Source organism: Sarcophilus harrisii, chromosome 1, assembly GCF_902635505.1.
Source record: "Sarcophilus harrisii chromosome 1, mSarHar1.11, whole genome shotgun sequence".
NCBI lineage: Eukaryota > Metazoa > Chordata > Mammalia > Dasyuromorphia > Dasyuridae > Sarcophilus > Sarcophilus harrisii.
This window is the reverse complement of record NC_045426.1, coordinates 25,694,430-25,717,359: the sequence shown is the minus strand read 5'-3', so window position 1 is coordinate 25,717,359 and position 22,930 is coordinate 25,694,430. Positions and strand designations below refer to the sequence as shown.

General features: G+C 41.5%; 1 protein-coding gene across 2 annotated transcripts in view; it reads left to right on the top strand.

The window, feature by feature from the left end:
- PRICKLE2 (prickle planar cell polarity protein 2) overlaps positions 1–22,930 on the top strand; it is a 175,935-nt gene that overhangs the window by 50,594 nt on the left and 102,411 nt on the right. The gene's annotated exons all lie outside the window — the stretch shown is intronic.

Sequence of the window (22,930 nt, the reverse complement as noted above, 5' to 3'; positions counted from 1 at the left end):
AAAGGTTAATTGTTAAATTGTGTGTCGTAGCTGCGGGAAGTCCTCCCCAGGTCTAAAGCTCGAGCCCCGGTGCTGGAAGAAGAGGAGGAGGAGGAGGAGGAGGAGGAGGAGGAGGAGGAGGAGGAAGAGGAAGAGGAGGAGGAGGAGGGTTCCAGCCCAGCTAGCTTAGTGTGGCTACAGAGGCAGCGTTGTTTCAGATCTGGACAGTTGCATTCATTAAGTGCTCTCAAGGAAGAGGGCTCGGGGTTTAACTTCCAGGTTTGGGGGGATGGGGTGGAGGGAGGAGAAGGATTCTGTTTGCCTCATTTAAGCTGGGTTTTTCAGCTGTGAGACCTACTAAGGGCCAACGCAGCTCCCAAATGTGCCTGCCTGTCTGGGAAGAAATGAACGCCTCTGCCGTTACCTCCATCTGTTTCCATGGTGGTGTTTTCCTAGTCGGTTCTCCTGTTTTATTTGTGTTTGTTTGTTTTTGCTCCTGCCCTTCTAACCGAGGCTTATACGAACGCTGGTTCTGAGCTACCCACTCGAGTCACTACAGAATAGCCTAAATCCACGGCTCTCCCTTCTCCTCTTTTTCGTGGGACTGAACAGAGCCAGAGGCCAAAGGACCCTTCGGGGAACTGGAAACAATCCGTGGCGAGCTGGGTCCTCCCGGTAGATGTGGTTTGCCCCAGATGCTGTACCATCCTTAACCAGGCAGCTCTGCTGTGGCAGAACTCAGCCTGCCCCGGGGTTGCATTTCCCCAGGGAGAGAGATTTTTTTTTTCTCCCTTCGGTGAGACTGCCAGCCTTTCAGTGACCACAGGCAGGGGGAAAATTTCCGGGGTGCCCGCCGTGGAGGGCTCCTTTAGCTAAACAACCACAGGCTGGCTCTCTAGTGGGTGAGACGGGGATCGGCTCTGCTCTTTCATCTCTTTCCTGGGTCTGTTTTTAAACTGTCTCTGCCAGACTTGTCTCTGAAGCCGGTTGGCTTCCTCGCTGGAGGCAGAATAAGCTTATTCCACCGCTGATTGCTTTCACAGATGGGTCAGTCCTAATGCTCCCCGGGGATCAGGAGTAAGTCTCAACTTTGAAATAATGGCTGTATTTTGGAAATTCGGGTGTCCTCAGATGCTTGGAAATGGATTGCCTTTCCCTTGGAGATAGATAGATAGATGAGAGAGAGAGAGAGAGAGAGAGAGAGAGAGAGAGAGAGAGAGAATGGATGGACAGACAGACGGACATTAAATTTAGATATATAGTAAATAAATAAATCCATCTACTATATAGTAGATAGATTGGAGAAAATAAATTGATAGATGATAGAATTTTTGATGTGAAAATTAAACATTTTCTTCAGTCTTTAGAATCTATAAAAAGTCTTGGAAAAATCAATATGATCTTGTTAGCTCTAGCAAGTAAGAGACTAAGCCCTAGAATCTAAGGAATCTAATCTAATCTAATAATAAAGTATTCTGATCTGGGAAGAAGGCCTTTATATTATCCAAAAAAAAAAAAAATCTTTGCAAGTTTAGAGGAAGATATGACTAAAAAAAAAAAAAAGCAACTTATGAGTTGGATTAAGGTGAAAAGTAAAAGATGATAAAGGCACAGTATTCTTAAAATATCCTAGAGCTGTGGGATGCACTTCTGGGAACAACCGAGTTCACTGGCCCAAAACATACCATGTCTCTTTCGGTGCTAAATTCAAATTCTATTTACACTAGAAGCTAAAATTGAGACTCCTCCTCCTTTTCATTCTGCCCTTCCCCCACCCTATCTTCAATTTGTTTAATTGATAAAGTGCTCTTCCTTGTCTAGGGCTACTGTTCCCTGTAGAAAGGGAAAGCGAATGGATGGAGCAATTAAGATCATTAAAGGCTGTCCCAGAGCCCAGGCGCCTTTAAAGACCTGTTCTGACTTTGGCAGCTGACAGGTTACATTTAGCTAACTGGAGGATTCAAGTCAGAATGGTGATTTAGCCTGATCTCTCTTTTGCTTCTTCTTTTTGGAGAGAGACAGAATCACAGAGAGACAGAGAGACAGAATGAATATATGTGTGCAGGCAGCATGGTACTTTTATCCTGCCCTCCCTCCCCCCATTCCTTGACATGTTTTTCTCCCAGTTCTCCAAAATGTAGCCTCATGATCTGCAATCTCATCCCCGATTGGTTCCTGAAAAGTTCCTGGGCTCAACTTGTGCCACCATATGGAATATTTCAGCTTGGGGGGTGGGAGATATGGCTTTTTAAGAAAAATTGGGCCCCCCTCTTCTATCCCCTCCCCCCTTCTCATGATTCAATCCACCTGGTTTTTCCTTTGTATCAATGACAGACGACATCTTCAGCAGCCTTGAGGGCTTCTCCTTTTCCCTCCCCTTCATGCCAAGAAAGGTGTTTTAGTCCCAAAGTCTAAGAGCAGCTGCTTTTTCCCAACCTCAGAATATCCGTGCTGTGGAGTTCTTATAACTGTGACCAGTACAGACCTGGAAAATGAGCTAAAGCTGTGTTCTCAAGGCCAAAAGAATCTGGCTTCATTCCTCCTTAGTGCAGGGACACAGCATTGGGCTTGAAAATCCCCTGTCCTGTGTGACTTTTTAAAGTCACCTCGTTGGTTCTGGCACATAAAACTTTCTATTAATACAGGACTTTTCTGGGTGATTTCAAGTCAAGTCGAGGCTGCAAACATTTATTAAGCACTTGCTTTGTGTCAGGGACCTGAGATTTATTTTTCATTTAAGCTTCGGTGTCCTCCCCAGTAAAATGAGAGTAGAAATACTTGTATCCCTTATTTCTTCAGACCAATGAGGCCATCATCATTACAGCTTGTATTTATAGAGTGCTTGAAGGTTTGCAAAGTGCTTGAAGGATGTTACCTCATTTGATTATGTATATGAAAGTCCTTGATAGTTCTAACTTATATAAATGCAAACTGTTATTATTGGGCCCTAATGATGTGGCATAGATTAAGTATTTGCATCCCTACTTGGCAGTTCACGGGATCATAGGTTTAGAACTGAAAGGGACATTAGAGGCTCCATCAAATCCAACCATTTCATTTTACATAGTAACTTGAGACCCAAGGAAGTCGAATTCTAATGAGGGGACAATATGGAAATAAACTAATAACGTACAAGATGCACTTATGTTGGCTTGCCACAACTTATATATAAGTATATATACATGAGTATATATATATATATATATATATATATATATATATATGCATGGATATATTTATATGTGTTTGTATTTATACATGTATAGGTTGTACATGAGTGTACATGCATGTATTTGCACACGTGTTCATATGTGTACAGATTGTGCACGTTTATTATGTTGTGATACGTATTTATACACATGTGTCTTAGTGTGCATTCAATGCATACCTTACTGCTTATGTATGAAGCATGTTCATAGCATACTTTTGCTGTTTACACAAATGCACATGTATGATTGTTCGCCATGTGTACATATATGTATATATGCATGTGTACATATAGACGCATTGAATAGGAGGAGGATACACAAACCAGCCCTGTGTCTGAACTTAGATCCTCTAGCTGTTTACTTACTTTTTAAAGCTCTGTGGCCTCTCAGTCCCTGTGCTTTTTGCAAACGCCTCACTTGGGACCCAAGATCACATAGCGAGCACTAAGGGAGCGATCAATACTTCCATCTCTCAGCACACCAACCAAAGTCCTCTCCATTTCAAGGTCACCATGAACAAATCTGATAGACCTGAGGAGCATTCGAAAGCAGAAATCAGGCAGAACTGGGAATAGAAAGCTCAGCACCCGACTGGTGGTGGTTTATTTGGTTTATTGGTTACTGTTAATTCTGATGAAAATGAGAGACTATCTGACTTCTCTTTAAGACCTGATTAAACCCTTAGTGTCATAGAGTAGCTGAAGCATGGGCTTGGAGGAATGAGGAACTTGGGTTTCAGCACTGTCTCAGACATATTTTAGCCATGGGACCCAAAGAAATTCAATGTTTCCTCATTTAGGAACAATAATAAAACCTATATTTTTTAAAAGTAGCATTTATTTGACATGGTTTTTGTGAGAATAAAAGAAGAGGAGTTACTATGGTATAATATATTCTGTAAACCCTAAAGTATTATAAAATATAAGACATTATTAATATTAATTTTGATATCATTATTATTATTGGAACTGGAAGGAACCTTATGGACCATTAAGTCCAACCTCTTCATCTTGCAGGTATAAGTAAAGTAAGGCACAGACAGGTTAAATAAATCGCTCAAGGATTCATTGTTTTTTAAAGCTTTTTATTTTCAAAACATATACATAGATAATTTTCAACATTCACCCTTGCAAAACCTTTGTGCTCCAAATTTTTTTTCTCCCTTCCCCTCTTCCTTTCTTTTTATATATATTTCCACAATTATTGTGCTGCACAAGAAAAATCAGATCAAAAGGGAAAAATTGAGAAAGAAAACAAAAAGCAAGCAAACAACAACAAAAAAGAAAAAAACTATGTTGTGATTCACACTCAGGCTCCACAATTCTGTGTCTGGCAAATGGTTCTCTCCATCACAAGACCATCGGAAATGGCCTGAATCACGTCAGTGTTGAAGAGAGCCACGTCCATCAGAATTGATAGTTTTATAATCTTATTACTGTGTATAATGATCTCTTGGTTCTGCTCATTTCACTGAGCATCAGTTCAGTAAGTCTCTCCTGCTGATCATTTCAAGGACTCAGTGTTGCTAAGGACAGAAACTTGAAGCCTCCCACTCTGAATCCCTTTCTTTTCTGGTTCCATCTTTTTGAATGAAATTTTATCCTCAAGCAGCTTCTCGTACCAAAAAAATGAATGGCCCCCAGGAGCTCCGTACTTACTTACAGCTCCTTCTTCCCTCCCCCCTGCCCAGTCACTGTGTCTGCTAGTCCTTGTCACTCTGGTCTCCTCCTCCCCCACCCCCTATTTTTGACTGTTTCATTCTTTTACTTCAGCCAAACCCACTTTTGTGTTTGTGGGTGCAAAAGGAAAACGCACGTGGGCTCGGACACTTGGAACTTCTCAGCCAGAGATACTTATTCTTAGCCCAGACTCCAGTTTGGAGCCTTCTCGGCCGCCTTACCGGAGTCCTTTGTTTGGGGCCTGAGACCTGGATTTTGTGGGGAGAGTTATGTTCCCCCGGGAAGAAGTGCAGAGAGAGGTGAAGCTTTTTTAAAGGTGGGTGGGAGGGTTAGGGATCAGAGAACCCCAGTGTGTGTGGGGGGCATTTTATTCCATTATGAAAGCCTGAGCTCAAGTTTAATGGGGTGGGCTACAGCTGATGAATCAGAAGACAACCTTGGATGATCAAATTTCAGAGTTAGACTTGAGTTCAAATCCAGCTAGGGGTACTTTAGTGGGTATGTCTTGTTTCTTCACTGTAAAATGTCTCTCCCTCCCCCATTTTCCCTCAATTTCCTCAACTGTAAAACGGGATTTAGGAATAGACCTCGCTCACAAATTGTAAGCAGAATGCCTGGTACACAGTAGGTATTATATAAATGCTTATTCCCTTCCAAGTTGTCATTAACTAATCCCAACAAGACAGCATCATGCAGGTATTTTAAAATTCTGCTTGTGGCTTACTTTGGCCAATTAAAAGCTGTATGGTCAGCCAGGCCTTTTAGGAAATGTGTGCCACGGAAAGGTGTGTTTCTTACCAGGAGCATGTCTTCACGTGCAGTCTATTTCGAGCTGTGTTCTCCAGACACTAGGACTGAAAGCTTTGGCCCTGAGCTAGATTCCTCTCCTAACCCCTACCCTGAAACCCCCACCCCATTTGGCTTTGGTTCTCCAAGAAGGATTTGGCCACCGGCTAGCTGGAAGTAGAGAATGAAGATGAGGAAGCCAGATGTTTGTGGATGGTCAGAGTTACGGGCACCAAAGCCATCTGAGGTTTGACCCAGTTTGGAAATCCAGCTGCCAATCCTTGCCAAAGAATCTCTCTCAGGATCCCCAAAGCACGCCTGAAGGAGAAATAGCAGCCAATCCGGTTCTCCTGCCTCCTCTTCCTAAGGACGGTAGCCTCTATTAAGTCCCAGAAGCTCTATCTTTCTCATGCTTGTGCCCCTTCAGGACCCATCAGAGGCAAAATCCCCTGGGATCTCCTCCCTATTTCCACTGTGCCCCCCACCCTCCCTTGGATTGCTTCCTCCATACCTACCCACCACCTTTTCCTTTTTATTAAATGGAGCTTCATGGATTTTCCTCAACCCATTCCAAAGTTAAGAGGGACTAGGGATGAGAATTCTTAGCATATCCTCTCAGCTGGGCAGCAGGCCAGTTTTCAGGCTCCTTGGCGTACGTTTATCAGTCCAGAGCCCTAAGAGACTGAAGTTCATGAATGTTCCAGGATTTCATTGAGAAACAACTGTGCTGTATTATGACCAGGGGATCGGATCTGATTTCAAGTGAGTTGTTTTGGAGTCTCTGGAAGTAAGGGAGAATATGTATGTGTGTGTGTGTGTGTGTGTGTGTGTGTGTGTCTGTATATTTTTAAAATGATAATTTCTTCTGATTTTACCTTTTCCTACTAGATCATTGTCTAGATCCCTTAGTAAAGGGACCCCCCATTTTTTTATGTGCCGGATGCCCCCTGGGCAACCCGATGGTATGAAGCCTTTATCTGAATAACATTTTTAAAAATATAAATATATAAGATTTCAAAGGAAATCACAATAAAGATGTAATTTTCTCCATCAGAGTTTACAGATATGCTGAAATTGATCCATGGACCTTTTTTTTTGAGGGGGGGGAGAATATTTGTGGACATATATCCAGTTTAAGAATCCCTGTTCCAATATCATGCTATTTAGTGTGACAAAAATTCTGATTTAGAGCTGGGATGGGCTGGGTTCATATTCCATTTTTACACTTACTAGCTCTTTGACCCCAGAAAAAATCATTTAGCTTAACTGGGACTCAGTTTCCCTCATTGTAAAATGAGGGAACTGGGCTCCATGGAGGGGCCTACCAGCTCCAAAGCTCTGATCCTAGGCGTGATTAGCCATCTAATCCCTATTGATCACTTCCCAGCCAGCATCTGAACTCCTTTTGGTTATTTCTCTTTCATGAAGACAGAGCAATGGATGTTTCTGTGTCAGACATGAAATGTGTCACTTCATCCATTATTTGGAACCAGCATGGCCTTTGTAAATGTCATGGTTTAGGTGATCACATGCCACTGGTTCAAAAACCAGGGAAGTAAAGCAACATCGTGCTTTGTGCCACAGAAAAACCTCAGGATCAGAGACCACCTGACCCCCAACATCATCCTCTGGCAGGGGTTCTTAACCTGGAGGTCGCAGACACTTCCCCCCAAGGGATTTGTGGGTAATTTCACATGATTTGAACTTGGATGGAAAAAATATTGTATGTTTATCTGCCCAATCTCTAACTGAAATTTAGTATTTCCTTCAGTTATTAATATAATTATTAATTCATTATTATCTTTATTATTATGAATGTAAACAAGAAGGACTTTATAGGCTTCCTCAGACTTCTAGAGGGGTCTAGAACACAAGAAAGTTAAAAATCTGGACGTGGTTCAACCCCTTGATTTTAGAGGGGAGGGGAGGGTCTAAAGCTCTGCAAAACTCAAGGAGTTAGTCAGTGGTGGGACTGAGTCGGGAACTTGAATTGTCTCAACAGACATCCACTGATTCTTCTACTGGGAACTAGTTGGTCCTGATGGAACTCAGCCCTGTTCAGTCACAGAATAAGAAACTAAAATTACATCAGGGTAAAGTGTAGAAATGTGGCAAACCACTTGGGGTCTGGCAAGGGTGGCCCATCACCCAAAAGCTACATTTACACCGTCTCCGTTCAGAGTAAAATGTCAGCCAAGTCATTCCTGATGTGGGTAGATTTTAGAGGGTAGGTTCAGTAACTGAAGAAATCATTATATTTACCAAATTGTCAAGTCTCAGGCAGAAGTCATTGGGAGACATAAATGAGAAAATATATGCAAAATATTTTATACTTCTTGAAGTATTATTAGAAATACCTGCAATTATTGCCTTAAATATTGAATTCTCTCACATAAATACAGAGTGCATCTAGCTCTGAGAGGGGAGCATACCTTTGCTATCCCTCCAAAAAAAACCCACTAAGGACCAGAGAGGTTTCTGAATCGAAAACAGTTTTAAATGCTTAATGGATTCAAAAGGGGGAAATTCATTGCTATTGGTGGTCATTAACCTTTAGGAAATAACAAAGCACAATCTGATCATTCATCTAAAACTGTAAAGGATCTTAGACCACGAGATCCAACCCCTTTTATTTACAGATGAGGAAACTGAGGCAGACAGAGTCTGTGACTTGGCCAGGGTCACAAATACTAAGTATCTATGGTGAGATTTGAATTCGTCTTCCTTTTTTCCTACTTACATATAAGGAAGGTTTTCAACATTTTTTTTTAAGATTTTTGAGTTCCAAATTGTTTTCCCTCCATCCCTTCCCTCCCCCCCTTTCCAAGATAGCAAGAAATTCAGTATAGGCTGTACAATCATGTTAAATATATTTCCATATAAGTCATGTTGTGAAAGAAGAATCAGAACACAAAAGGAAAAACCACAAGAAAGAAAGACACAAAAAAGCAAATGTTTAAAAAATGAAAATAATATGCTTGAATCTGCATTCAGATATCATAGTTCTTTCTCTGGGTGTGGATGGTATTTTCCATCACGAGTCTTTTGGAATCGTCATGGAACTTTGCATTGTTGAGAAGAACTAAGCTATTCATGATTGATCATTGCACAATTTTGCTGTTGCTGAATACAATGTTTTCCTGGTTCTGCTCACCTCACTCTGCATCAGTTCATGTAAGTCTTTCCAGGTTTTTCTGAAAACCACCTGCTCATCATTTCTTATAGCACAATAGTGTTCCATTACATTTATATAGCACAATTTGTTCAGCCATCCCCCAATTGATGGGTATCCCTTTGATTTCCAAATTTTTGCCACTACAAAAAGAGATGCTACAAACACTTTTGCACATACAGGTCCTTTTCCCTTTTTTATGATCTCTTTGGGATACAGACCTAGTAATGGTATTGCTGGATCAAAGGGTATAACCCATTTGACAGCCCTTTGGATATAGTTTCGAATTGCTCTCCAGAATAGTTGGATCACTTTACAATTCTACCAACAATGCATCAGTGTTCCATTTTCCCATACTTTCTCCAACATTTATCACTTTTCTTTTCTATCATATTAGCCAATTCATTTTTCCTATGAAGAACCAAGGCCCAGAGATGATGAAGGGATTTGTACCGTAGTGTGTATATGACCAATCACATATTATTTCCAATAATATTCCAATTATTTCCAATATTATTATTATTATTAATATTATTCCAATATTATTTCCAATAATATTCTTTCCATGACTGTTCAGTAAGTTGCTTCCTCTGGGGCAGAAACTGCTAGGTGCTAGGTTTGCTTTTTTCAGTCAGACGTAACAAATAATGTGAGAATCATCTCCCTTTTGCAGCTTAAAAAGAAAAATACATTGAAGCTCAGATCTATAAAATGATTTCTTTATGTCATATAGCCACTAAGTGAGAAGAAGGTGAGTGCTATTTTTAGGACCTAGAATCAGAATTGTAGACTTTGGAAAGCACCATAGAGGTCACCTTTTTCAAACCTTCGCCAAAGTATGATTCCCATCGAGGATACAAGAAAAGTTGTTTTCTTTCTTGTAGTTTAGGGGAGGGGAGAGGGAAGGAGGGAGGGAAAAAATTTGGAACACAAGATTTTGCAAAGAAGAATGTTGAAAATTATCTTTGCATGTATCTGGAAAAATAAAATACTGTTTAAAAAAAGAAAAAAAAAGCTGCTCTCTGCTGAATGATACCCTTCACCTAAGGTACACTTTAGAAGCTATAAGTTCTTGGTTCACTTGGACAATTTATTTGTAAATAGCTGTTGCCTAGTAAATCTGTAACATGGCTTCCCTTCTTCGCATCTGCCTCTTTTTCCTAAAAGTTAAATGAGCATCCTACTTATTTGAGGAGTCTTGGTAGTTGGGCTCCTGTTCATTGAGGTTTTGTTCTTCTTTTTCTCCCCCAGTGAAGTGAGTTCATTTGTGCCCAGGGCCCCTGGGCCCCGTGGTAAAGCTGCCATTGTCTTTGATTAGGACTAAATTGGGTTCTTTATCCACCCTTTCTGACAGGATGCCCCCAGAGAAATGCCAGCCTTGCCATCTGCTTTGCTTTACAGAGCTCTTCTTGTCAGACTTTTTCCCAACAGACCTTTCTTCAGTTTCCCCTCTTTTGAGAAACTCACTATATAAAAGCATCCCACATCACCTCAGCCAGGGATCACAGATTTAGACCTCAAAGAGTTTAAATAAGTCATCTGTTCCATCCTCCTAATTTTACAAATGAGGAAACAGAGGTAGAGTCATTTGCCAAAGACCTCACAGATAATAAGGAGGAGAATCAAGATTTCAACCCATGTCTTCTGAGTCCAGATCCAGTTTTTTCCACTATATTTGTGTATTGGGCCTGTCCCTGACTTAAGCCTCCAACTGTTTTGGCATTTAAAGTCTCATCCATACCCCCAACCCGCCTTTCTTCCAGTGGTGACAAACCCACCCACAGATAGCGTGGAGCCCAAGCTCTATCTATTTATCTATCGCATTCATTCCCAACCACCAGTTGGCCAGAAGCTGCTCTGTGGACAGCAATATGGCGGAGGCAAGTCTTGTTTCCTATTCAGGTTGAGCTTGTTTTGAAAATACATCTTGTTAGAAAACAAAGGTGAAGGTGCAGTTGTTCTAAGAATAGTCTTGATCTGCCCTTGGCACCACAAATTCAGCTTTCTTATTGGAATGGGCTCTGGAGGGAGGACAGGTAGATAGCAACTTACTGGGTGTGATTGATCAAACGAGCTTGAACTTGCCCTACTTTCAATCTGTCAATTTGGCTGCTTATCTGGGATTCCCTAAATAGGACTCTGGTGTGTCCTTGAAGGTCTTAAAAATAGTTCAAAACTCTGAACAGTTTGGCTGCTGAGAATTGAGTGTCTGAGCTAGTAACTATCATATGATCTGGATGTATTGAATTTGCAAGAAATTTTCCAAACATCAAAGATGAAAACAAATATTTCACTGTGTACTATCTGCTGAGTACTTGAGAGGAAAAGAAGGCAGAGAAAACAGAAGACATGTTCTCGTGCTTAAGAAAATCTTCAGAGAGGGATGTGGATAATGTTCAGTCTTGAGCCTTTTCTTCAAGTTAGATTGCAGCCAAGCCACAGGTAGATGGTCCCTGGGTTTCCATATTTAACTGATTTTTTTAGTCTGTGTCTGAAGTCAAAGGTCCCATATTTAAATTTTGACTGCCCACTTGCTGAAAGCTAGATAACAAAGAGGATAAAAAGCAAGGCTGAGAGTCTCTATCTCAGTTTCTTCATTTGTTAAAAAAAAAAATAGAAATAATACCTCGTAGGGTAGATGGGAGGGTCAGGTTGAGTTAACATGTATAAAATGCTTTGCAGACCTTATGGTGGTATACAAATGGGATTATTTATCATTAAAACCATCACTTTCATTATTACCTGTGTGATATTGGACAAAGAAAGCATTTCATTTTTCTAAATCTGTTTCCTCATCTGCAAAGTGAGAAAGTTAGACCATATAATGTCCTAAGGTCTTTTCTTATTCGAAATCAATGATTTCTGGGTACCCTTAGTGATGGGGCATTCTCTCCATCAGTGCAGATGGCAGCTTCTTCTATTCTTCTTCCTCCTCCTCCTCCTATTACTGTTACTACTACTACTACTACTACTTTATTATCATGAGTCACCTTGTCCATGGTCTTTCATAGAGCTTAAAGACTGGGGGGGAAGGGGGTCTGCCTCTGGACCTCTTGATATTACCTGGATGTCAGTGAAGGCGAGGGATTAATTAGCCCAATCTGTCTTTGACATTGTGTCTCTTGCCCTATTTGTCACATCTTACAGCGATCTTGGAGTTTTCTGACGCATCACTGGGTTATCCTCAACTTGGAATCTTTAGAGACATGGTTTTCTATTACTTGTAACCTTATAGGAATATTGACAACCCTCGGTCTATTTACATGGAGTAAGGCAGAAAACAAGAAAACGTTTATGTTTGCCAAAGGCATTTGCCACCATTTTGGAGAAGACTCCAAGTGGAAAAGGAATTTCCTATAGATGGTGGAGGTTTGCTGCTATTCTTGGTTGCAAATAATTTTGTGCTGATGACATCAAACTTTGCATTACTGTGTCTATGAGATCTGAAATGACTCAGAGTTTAGCTTAATAATTACTTTTACTACTGTTATTACTATTATTACCTCCACCACCACCATTAACTACTGTTATTCCTACTACTACTACCACCATCAATTCTACTACTATTAGTTGCTGCTGCTACTACTACTACTACTACTACTACTTGTAGTCATTATTATCACTATTACTGTTACCTATCATCATCACCACTACTACTACTGCTAGCTATTACTACTACTACCACCACCACTACTACTACTCCTACTCCAACTCCAACGATTACTACTACTACCACCACCAGTTCTACTACTATTAGTTATTACTACTACCATTACACTACTGCTACTTGTAGTCATTATTATTACTACTACTATTACCTACCATCACCACCACTACTACTACTCCAACTCCAACTATTACTACCATCACCATTTATACATTGATTTAGATTTACAGAACATTTTACATAATTATCTCATTTGAACCCCATAGTAATTCTCAGAAAAATTTGCCACCATCAGTTATTTTTTTCCCCTTTTACTCTGAAGAGCTAGAATAGCATTCAATAGTGGGAAGATAGATGCCTTTGATCCATACTGGCTCTGTGTCCATGAACAAGTGACTTAACTTCTCATTGCTTTAAGCAACTTTTTGTGACTCTTAAATCATAGAGAAAGTGCTGACCTGCATTGGTAGAAGGAGCTTCCTTACCTGGGAGTTCTCTACATCAGTGAAATCACAGGTCCATTTATCCTTATCTGTATCCTTTTTAAGAGAGGCTGCATTATTGTGATTTGTAGAATTCAGTGCAGATAACCTTCATTTTATAGATGAGTAAGCTAAAGTCACTTGAGCCTCATGTAGAAGGATAATTGATATGCCTTGGTTCTTGCTCCTGTTAGCCTACATTTCTGAGAATTTTCCACAGTCTTTTTGCTGTTCAATCACATATTCACTAAGTGACTTCTCCAAAGAGAATACTTGGCTGAGTAACCTTATGGATGGGGACAAGTGGGAATGGCCACATCCATCAGCCATTGGGCTCACTCTGTGACTTCAAGCCATGCATCATTGACCTGAAACAGAACAAATATTAAAACCATTTTCAAACCCATTACCCCCATGGACCATGTGAATTCAATTCATCAAGGGCTTCTTTCCAACCTCATGTGAAATAAGGAAATGTTATTTTCTCCCTGCTTACTTCCCTCCTTCCTGTCTCGGCTACAAAGCTGGGAGGATTGCTTTTTGTCCCAGAACAAAACCCCAAAGTCTGGCTTGGAGATAAAACTCGAGAAATGTAGCCAGAACCTTGTATCTCTCTCATCTTCTTCCCTTAGGAGATCTCTCAGCTTGCTTGATTCGAGCTGAATCTCTTCTGAAACTCCTCTTCCCTTTCTGCATCTGCACCAATCTAGAGCCATGGGTCTTGTTTCTCACACCCCATGTCTTGGTCAACCCCTCCATCCCTCTCCCCACCCCTCTGAACCCCAGTTCTTTGGCACTTACTTCCCAGAGCTCTGTGGGGTTGTCTTTCTCTTTGGCCTCCTTTTGCTGGTTTTGTGTTGAGCCCATCATCATGGATATTAATAAGAGCCTTTGACAAGTTTGGAAGGGTGTGCCTGGAGCCAAAACTCCCCCAAGCCAAGCCCCTGAGGGAAGGGGATGCCAGCTGGCCTTGTTCCACTGCAGCCGAAAGGATTTCTCATATATGCTGTTGGCCAGCCTCTTTGGATGAAAGGTGCTCTAATGTAAACTTACAATGTTATTAATAAGCAGCCACTTAAGAATTTACTGTGCCTTTCCAATGATTGGGGGGCCTCTCTGTGAGCAGGGCTGGAAAACTGCCCATTTCATTGTACATGGATGAGGTGACTAGGGGGGGTGAGGATGGTATACAATAGGAGGGCACTGCCCTCCCAGTCTGATGAGAAGGACACACTTGTGGAGGATTCTGAGTCCAGAGACCCGAGTTCAAATCCCCAGTCTTCTTCTTAACTATCTGTGTGAGATCCACATGATGTGGCAGAGGCAGGACAGAGACAGGTACCTAGTAATTGTTGACTGTCATTTAGCCTCTCTCTGGCTCAGTTTCTAGGATTTGGACTAGATGAGTTCTTAAATTCCTGCTAGCCCTACATCTGCTACATTACGACAGGCTAGAAGTGTTGTCAGGTGGCAGTGTGAGCATTTTAGCCCAGATTTCTCCCCTGAATTTTAGCCCGGCTTGCCTGGCAGACATCTGCTTGAATATGCCATTGGGATTTCAAACTTGGCTCATCCAAAATGGAACCCCTTAGATGGCCTTGCCATCCCTCCCACTACCATCTATCCCTCCCCAAAACTTCCCCATTTCAGGGAAGCACACCATCATTTTCCCAGTCATCCAAGCCCCCAGCTTCAGTGGATCCCTTGATTCTTTCCTCTGACCCACCCTGCCCTGTTCACCATCTCACTGACTCTGCCTCCAAGACATATTATCAGATTATAGATCCAGAGATGGAGCAGGAACTCAGCAGCCATCTCAACCAACCCTTCTTTACTACTGAGGAAATTAAGACTAATAGGAGTTAATAGAAGTGACTTGCCTAAAGTCACTCATATGGGTAAGGACCAGAAATGGGATTTGAATGTAGAGCCAGAGTTTTTCCCACAGTCCCATCCCTACTTTATTCATACAGTTAGTTCAACCTTATACTTCTCACTTAGACCATTGCTATAGACTCCTTAATGGCCTCACTAGTTTCAGTCTCCTGTAAGTCATATTTCTGACAAGTCTGACCATGTCACTCCTCTGCTCAAAAACCTTTGGGGCTTCCTTCTGCTCTAGAATAAAAAATTCCACAGTTTGTCATTTAAAGCCTTCTACAATCTCAAACCCAGCTTACGTTTCATCCTCATCTCTGTTCTAGCTAAAGTAACTTCTTAAGGGTTCCCTGAATGCTGTCTATCCATGCTATCTTCCAGCTCTGTGCCTTTGTTGTCTGGTTGTCCTTCATACCTGGAGGGCTCATTCCAAACTTGGATTTCTTAAAATCCTTAATTTTTTTAAGGCTCAACTCATTTGCCATTTCCTACATCTCTGATCCTTCCATCTATTCCTGCTCTTTCCCTCATGGAATTATCTTGTATTTACTTATTTGTGGGCTTGTTTATAAACCCAATGGGCTATAAGGTCATGGAGAACAGGGATTACTTTGGTTTTGCCCCTATATCCTTGGTATCCTGTACAGTCCCCTGCATAAGTGGGCCCTTAATAAATGTTTGCTAAACTCCTCAGTATATAATGGGGTTTTGAACACACAGTAGGCATTCATTTCACACTGGACAGTTCATACCAGCAGGATTGAATTATTCCTTAGCTTAATGAGAAACGAGATGGCAGCTTTCTGAGCATTTTCAACTGTGATATATAGAAATAGAACTTGGTCAGCCTCAGTCTGGATAATGATGCCCAACAAAGGCTCTTTATCACTGATACTGAAAAGACTATCCAGTGTTTTTGCTGAATACTCTTTTTAAAAAATCTTTATTTTATTTCAATAAGCAAATATTTTTTCTACATTCTATATCTTCCCTCCCATTGGAGGGGGAAAAAGAAACAAAGACTTTGTCACAAATATGTATAATGAAGCAATGGAAATTTTACTACTGAGGAAATTAAGACTTATAGGAGTTAATAGAAGTGATTTGCCTAAAGTCACTCATATGGGTAAGGACCAGAAATGGGATTTGAATGTAGAGCCAGAGTTTAGCTGTGTCAAAAACAAATGCATCTTGGGAACATCACTTCTTTGGTCGGAGGTGAATAATTTGCATCATCATTAGTCCTATGGAGTCACAGATGAACGTTGCATTGATCAGAGTTCTTCAGGCTTTCAAAGTTGTTCGTCTTCAGAATATTGCTGTTATTGTGTAAATGGTTCTCCCCATTCCATTCATCGGTGCATATGTCTGTCTGAGTTTTTGCGAAATCATTGCCTTTCAATCATTTTCCATTACATTCATTTACGATAATGTTCAGCTATTCCCCAAGTGATAGGCAATTCTTTGCCCCTTTCCAAACGAGATCCTAATAGTGTTTGTGCCTATAGATTCTTCCCTCTTTTGGGCTTCTTTTGGCTATAAGGCTGATATCCCTGCCACTGGGAGGAGTGTTACTGGGTAGAAGAAAAGATACTAGTCTAGTGATCTGGGAATTATTCTCATCTGAGAATCCAGTCTGGAATGATAAGAAAAATGTAAGTAGCTTTGTTTCCATTTTCTAGAGAACTTGGAAACTAGATGATATGTAATAGAAATAAAGAACATTGGGACATGACTTAAATTTCTGCTCTGCTACCACCTGCCTTTAAGCCCTTCAGCCTCAGTTTCCTTTTCATTCAAATGAGGAAGTTGATTTTGCTGATCTCTGAGTCTCCCTTCCATTTCTAGATTTTTTGCTCTCTTAAATAGTCCTTTTACTTCCCTACCCCCCCCAAATATTATTCCTGAAACCTACTAGCAAAACGTTTGCATCATCAAAAGCCTAAATATTTTAAAAATCGGGTTCTGGATGAAGTAAAATAAACCGATCTCTCCCCTTGGAGTGCCCCTACTTTACCTACTTTGTGTATTCTTAATATGGTAATAGTTCTGACAGGCAGACGAGGCGACCTGAGCTTCCCCAGATACCCAGCTTCTTGCCTCCAAGATAGCAGGGATATAAACAGCAGAACTGCTCTGCCTTCACCATCTATGGACAATGTGACTCCTCAGCTGATGGAAGCCATCTTGTGGCTAGGGACCAGAGGAAGATATGCTCCGTTATCTGTCCTTCAGATCACTGAGAGATGGAAAAGGCTACTCATGTGGCAAATTTTATATCCGAGGCTATAGCTTGCTGTGACCCTCTTGGGTGAATTATTTCCTGGAGTCTTAATTTCCAGGCCTTTAAAGTTAGGATGGAAGAAAAACACTAGATTTAATATATCCAAATCACCCTAAAACTCTTATCTGTGTGCCTCTTGTGGGTTGTGGGTGCCTCTTATACCTTTCCTTCAATAAGTTCAGCATTTTGTGAGGCAGGAGATGGCAAGTCGTGTGCCAGGAGACTTCTTTGAATTTTCCTGCCATCATGAGGATACCAGTAAAGCACTCTTGCTAACTGAGGCTGGAGGCAGTATGGTGCAGGGAAAGAATAATGGACTTGGAATTAGAAAGGTAAATAAATGTTTTTTTTTTAATTAGTGGGTACCCAGTGAAATGTTCCATTTACATATATGCCCATGAATATATCCTAGGTGATCCCTGATTTCCTAGAATCAAAAGTATAAATAGAATTTTTTGCAGATGAACTTCATAGAAATTTGTTTTTACTTCCTCCCATCCAACCTAATGAATTTGCCTTCAACCAAGTGTAAAGCCCAGTGAGCACCTTGCCAGTCCTCGAGAGCCTGAAGTTTCTTGGTCATCCTTTTGGGGCTCATCACATTTTTCTTCATACCCCAGTAATCCGCCTGCTCTCCACTACTGTATTTCTGGAGGGTAGGGTCAAGGTCATTATCAGTTGTCTCTCTCTTCCATTGCTCTCGTGTAGTAGGTGTCCAATAGAAGTTGGAAGGAAGACAGTTCCTCCCTAATAGCTTGCAGGTGGGCAATCATAAATGCAAATTAGAAAGCAGAGAGAACCCTTCAGAAAGGTTTAGGCTTCTGAGAAAATTCACCCAGGAGACTGTCAAAGGAAAAGTGACTCACTTGTACCACTGGAAAGCCAGAAGCCAGTCTAATGCAAAGTAGAGCACAGTACGCATTTCTTCATCATGCTGTAAATTTGCAAATTAATAAGAGGAAACAATTGTCATAGAAAGTTAGATTACTTTGACTCCAGCAGGCCTCCAGAGAGGGAGGCCTTTCTTAGCACAGATGGTCGAGCCAATGGAGCCAGAGGGGGAGTGCTAGGAGTTTGATGGAAGCAGGCAGCGAGCTTTGGCACACCAGCCTCATACCCAGCTGGTTCTGGGTTGCCATCTCTCCCTCTCAGCCTCTGCATGTGCAAGGAAACTATTTCTCAGAAACGGCAAACGTCAAGGTTCATGTCTGACTCCATCTTTCACTGTTTGAGCACCAAGGAAAAGAGCCAGAGAACAAACAAACTGTAAATGTACCCAGGGATCCTTCCTGGTCCATGACGACGAGGCTCGTCTCATCCCTCCGTTAGGCAATCGCTAAGCATTAGAAAAATAAAACAGGGACTGAATGTGGATCACAATGTAGTATCTTCACCATTCTTGTTGTTGTTTGCTTGCTTTTTTATTTCTTTCTCTTTTTTTCCTTTTTGATCTGATTTTTCTTGTCCAGCATGATAATTGTGGAATATGCATAGAAGAATTGCACATGTTTAACATGCATTGGATTACTTGCTGTTTAAGGGAGAGAGAAAAAATTTGGAATACAGGTTTTGCAAGGGTGAATGTTGAAAACTGTGCATATATTTTGAAAATAAAAAGCTAAAAGAAAAACCAGACCCTACTCTTAAGGAGCTTCTATTCTAATGGGGTGGGGGAAGTCCATCTACAAATTAAAGTACAGATGGAATATAAAGAAAATAAATGCAGGATGGCTTTGGCAATGGAGAGGAATCGCATCAATTACATCAAAATTTAATCTCAAAAACAAGTGGAAAATCTTACAGGCAAACTACTCCCTGGATGCAGTATCTTTAAAGAAACCCAGATTGGGATCCGGGCTATATTCAGAGGTTCTTCCAATGGGCAGTTAACATAAAGTGACTAAACAGACGGTCAGAAGGACACAAGAAGGGCTGGATTAAATTTAGAACGGAATTGGATTATTCTATTTGGCCCAAGAAAGAAAAGCCAGTATGTACATATAACTCCAGTGGCTACGAGCGTCACTCCGGAGCGTGCAGCTGGCCTGACATCCTTGTCACTGTGCTCTCCTGCTCATCCCTGGGAATAAAAACTACCACTTCAGAATACTTGGCTAATTGTGCTTATCATAAAGTTTTTCAGGTCCGTGTAGTCTCCTCTTCTGCTGCTTTTTGGAGCTCACATTAAAAAAAAAAAAAAAAAAAAAAGTTTAAGTCTACAATTACAGTAGCTCAGAGCCCCCAGCTAAGAAAATTCCTAACATTTTAGGCAGAGGTTTGGCTCAGTGCTCTAATTTGAATTTATGCTTATCTCTATCTAACCACTGGCATCTTTATGAGAGAGAGGAGGGAGGAAATCAGGTTACTGGATTGGAGGGAAAAAATGAGGAAAGTATGTTATCGTGCCTGTAAATGGACAGTTGCTGTAGGTTTCCCGTTCATTTCCTGTAGTTTCGTAGCTTCTGCCTCCCCTGCTTGCCACCTTCACCAGAAGGACTTTTGAGCAGAGGTGTGTGTTAAAGTGACTTGAGACAAAACGTGCCTCTTTAACTCTGGGCCAGCCAGGTCTGCAACTCATTGAATCATAGGAGTCCACAATTAGAAGGGAGCCATTCAGCAAGCATTGCTTGAATACCTACTATGTGTCAGAGATACAAAGACAAAAACAAGACATTCCATGCCACCAAGTAGATTACATCCTATTAGAACAAAAAAAAAAAGGAACATGAATACAAATGGACCCCTATAAATGTGGGGGGTAGGAGTGAATAAGGCACTAACAACCGGAGATGGATGAATGAATGAATGAATGAATATGCATGCATTAAACACCCATTATAAGCAGGACTCTGTCCTAGGAAAAGCTTTGTATATCTGGAGGTTGGGTTGAGCTTGGAAGGCAGCTAAGGCTTTTGGGAGTTGGAGTTGAGGAAGGCCAATGTTCCAACCCCAGGAGAACCCTGTATGTGGAGGCTGAAGAGATGGAATGTCATGTTTGGAGCACAACAAATAAGCTAATTTTGACCATAATGTAGATTATTAAAAGGGACTGATGGGTCTCGAGCTGGAAAAGCTAGACTAGGATCAAATTTGAAGGGTTTTAAAGGCCAAAAGCCAAACTTTTTATTTAATCTTAAGGCAAGAGGGAGCTTTTAGAACAGAGGGGCATCGTCACTGGACAAAGAGCTGCACTTGGAGGATCCATCTCAGGGAGAATCCAGCCAACCCTAACCTTGACCCTGTTTGCTGTTACTGGGTCGTTTTTCATTCATGTCTGACTTTTGTTCGAAGGTCTTATAGCCAGTAAGTGTCTGAGGATGGATTTGAACTCGGGAAGGTGAATCTCCCTGTCTTCAGGGCTGGAACTTTTATCTGCTGCAGCATGTAGCTGCTTACACTACCTGCTGCTGTTACTGCTGTTGCTTAGTTATGTCTGACTCTTGGTGAGCCCATTTGGGGTTTTCTTGGCAAAGATACTGGAGTGGTTTGCTGTTAACTTCTCCAGCTCCTTTTACACATGAGGAAACTGAGGCTAGGTAGTAAATGGTTTGCCTAAGGTCACACAGCTAGTGTCAGAAGTTGGATTCGAACTCAGAAACTTGAGTCTTTCTGACTCCAAGCCCAACACTGTCCACTGCAGCATCACCTAGCTGCCCTGACCCCAACCATGACTCCCTTCTAAACTATCTCTGATAGAGTAAGTGGTCATTCATCCAGCTCTTACTTGAATATCTCCAGTGACAGGGAGTTCACCACCTTTAAAGGCAAACTCTGTTTCCAGACATCCCTTGTTTTTTAAGAAATCCTTTCCTTCTATTGAGCACCTTTTGGAATATTGGGGCTTTACTTCATGAATGTAATTCTGACCTTCCTTCCTTTGTACCCTCATGCAGCCCCAGCTGTTTTCTTTACTTTCAGCTACTTTCAGCATTAAAAAAGGAAAATGGAAATCCCACCTCTAATCCTTCATATTCTTGGAAAAGTCACTTAGCCCTTTCTGTCTCTTCAGTTTCTTTGGGGAGCCAGACTAGGAGGCCCCCCGGATCCCTTCCAACTATAGCTCTGTGGTCCTGTGATCTTAGGTCATTTATTCTCCCCAGGCTTCAGATCCTCATATGTAAATTAGGGGATAGACCAGATGGCCCTGAGGATCCTGTCCAGCTCTAGATCTCTGACCTTAAGTCAAAAGGCGGCAGAGAAAGGCGGTGTAGTTCAATTAAGGCTGTTGCTTTGCCTTGGCCTAAATCGGCGATATGGTTCTTGAAAAAAATGAAAGTTCTGAACCCCAGCCTGGGAAAACTAGACCCTGTTCCAGCCTCTCCCGGGTTTACTCTCCCAGGACAACCCCATCCTTTTACTGGAAGAATTATGAATTCTCAGAATAGTCAACACACCAATATTTAAAAGTACAAAGACACATTCTGAAGCCAACTATTTAGTCTTCCATTGCCCCTGCTCCGTTTCTTTCTCTTAGGACAGATCATGGAAAGTTTATGTCAGCTAGGACCAAGTTATCCTACATGATTTTTCTTGGGAGACTTAACTCTTTACCTCCCAGGACTCGGGAGAAATTTTGTGGTGTCTCCCCTTGTGGGGAAATCTTCTCCCCCACCCCAACGTGCGTGTGTGCCGCCGTGGCGACGTGGCCCAGGAGGATCCATTTCTCTGAGTTGTGTACTGCATATTTGTTCCATGCTAATGTTATGTTTGTTTTCCTGGCATGTTACACCCTTCTCTCAGGCCAGACTCATTCCTGGGAGTTCAGGGGGGTGGAACACTTTGGATGAAATCTGACCCTGGCTTTCTTCACATTTGAAATATCACTCCATAAACTAACACTTAACCAAAAAAAAAAAAAAAAAAAGGCTCAGAATCAGGGCTGTTCCTGAGTAGTACAGTAGAAAAGATGAGGGCTTGGAGTGTCGGAAGAACTGGGTTCGAATTCTGACTCTGCCTTGTAATTTGTGGCAAAAGTTGCAAAAAAGGTTAATTTGAGCTTGAAGTTGGGAATTGCTTCTTAACAACTGGAGCTCTCCCCGAAGTGGAATGAACTATGTTCTAGAGATAGTGGATTTTTCCCACCTTGGAGATCTTCAAGCAGAGATTGGGGAAGTGTTCCTCAGGTATGTTATTTTCATGTGTGGATTGGGCTAGTTGTCTGCTGACTCTCACTAGTCAGTTAATAACCACTTATTAGATACCCAGTGTGTTAAGATTTATTCAGATTTTTTCAGAGTAGATAAAAGGAGTTTCTTTGCCTCAATTGCTTCCTAGCCATAGTCCCTGAATGGGTGCAGGCTTGACTGAATTGAAGTTGAAGACCTTAGCTTAAAAAGGTCGAGGTCTCCCATTTCATCTAGGGCCATCTCCAATCATCTTGATCTATATCTGGCCACTCGATGGCTCTGGAGGGGAAAGTGAGGCAGGGGACCTTGCCCAATCCTCCCTCACTTCAATCCAATTCACTTGTATGTCATGGCATCCCCTCCTTTGATGTCATGGGCTTCTTCAAGAACAAAGATCAAACAACAACCAATTCTGTGACTTCCTCTAATTTTAGGCAAGTATTTGACTTCTGGCCCTCAGTTTCTCTGTGTGTTAAATGAAGGACCCTTAAAGGGCCTTCTACTAATTATTGTATGTTCCTTCCAGCACTTAGTTGTATCATTCATATTTGTCCATTTTCACAAAACATGAGAGGGTGCTGGGTAATTTCAGCCCTTTCTCTCCAGCACAAGAGGATGTTGTCATACTGACCCTTAAACACGTCCTTCAGGAGCCTGGGCTGTGTTGA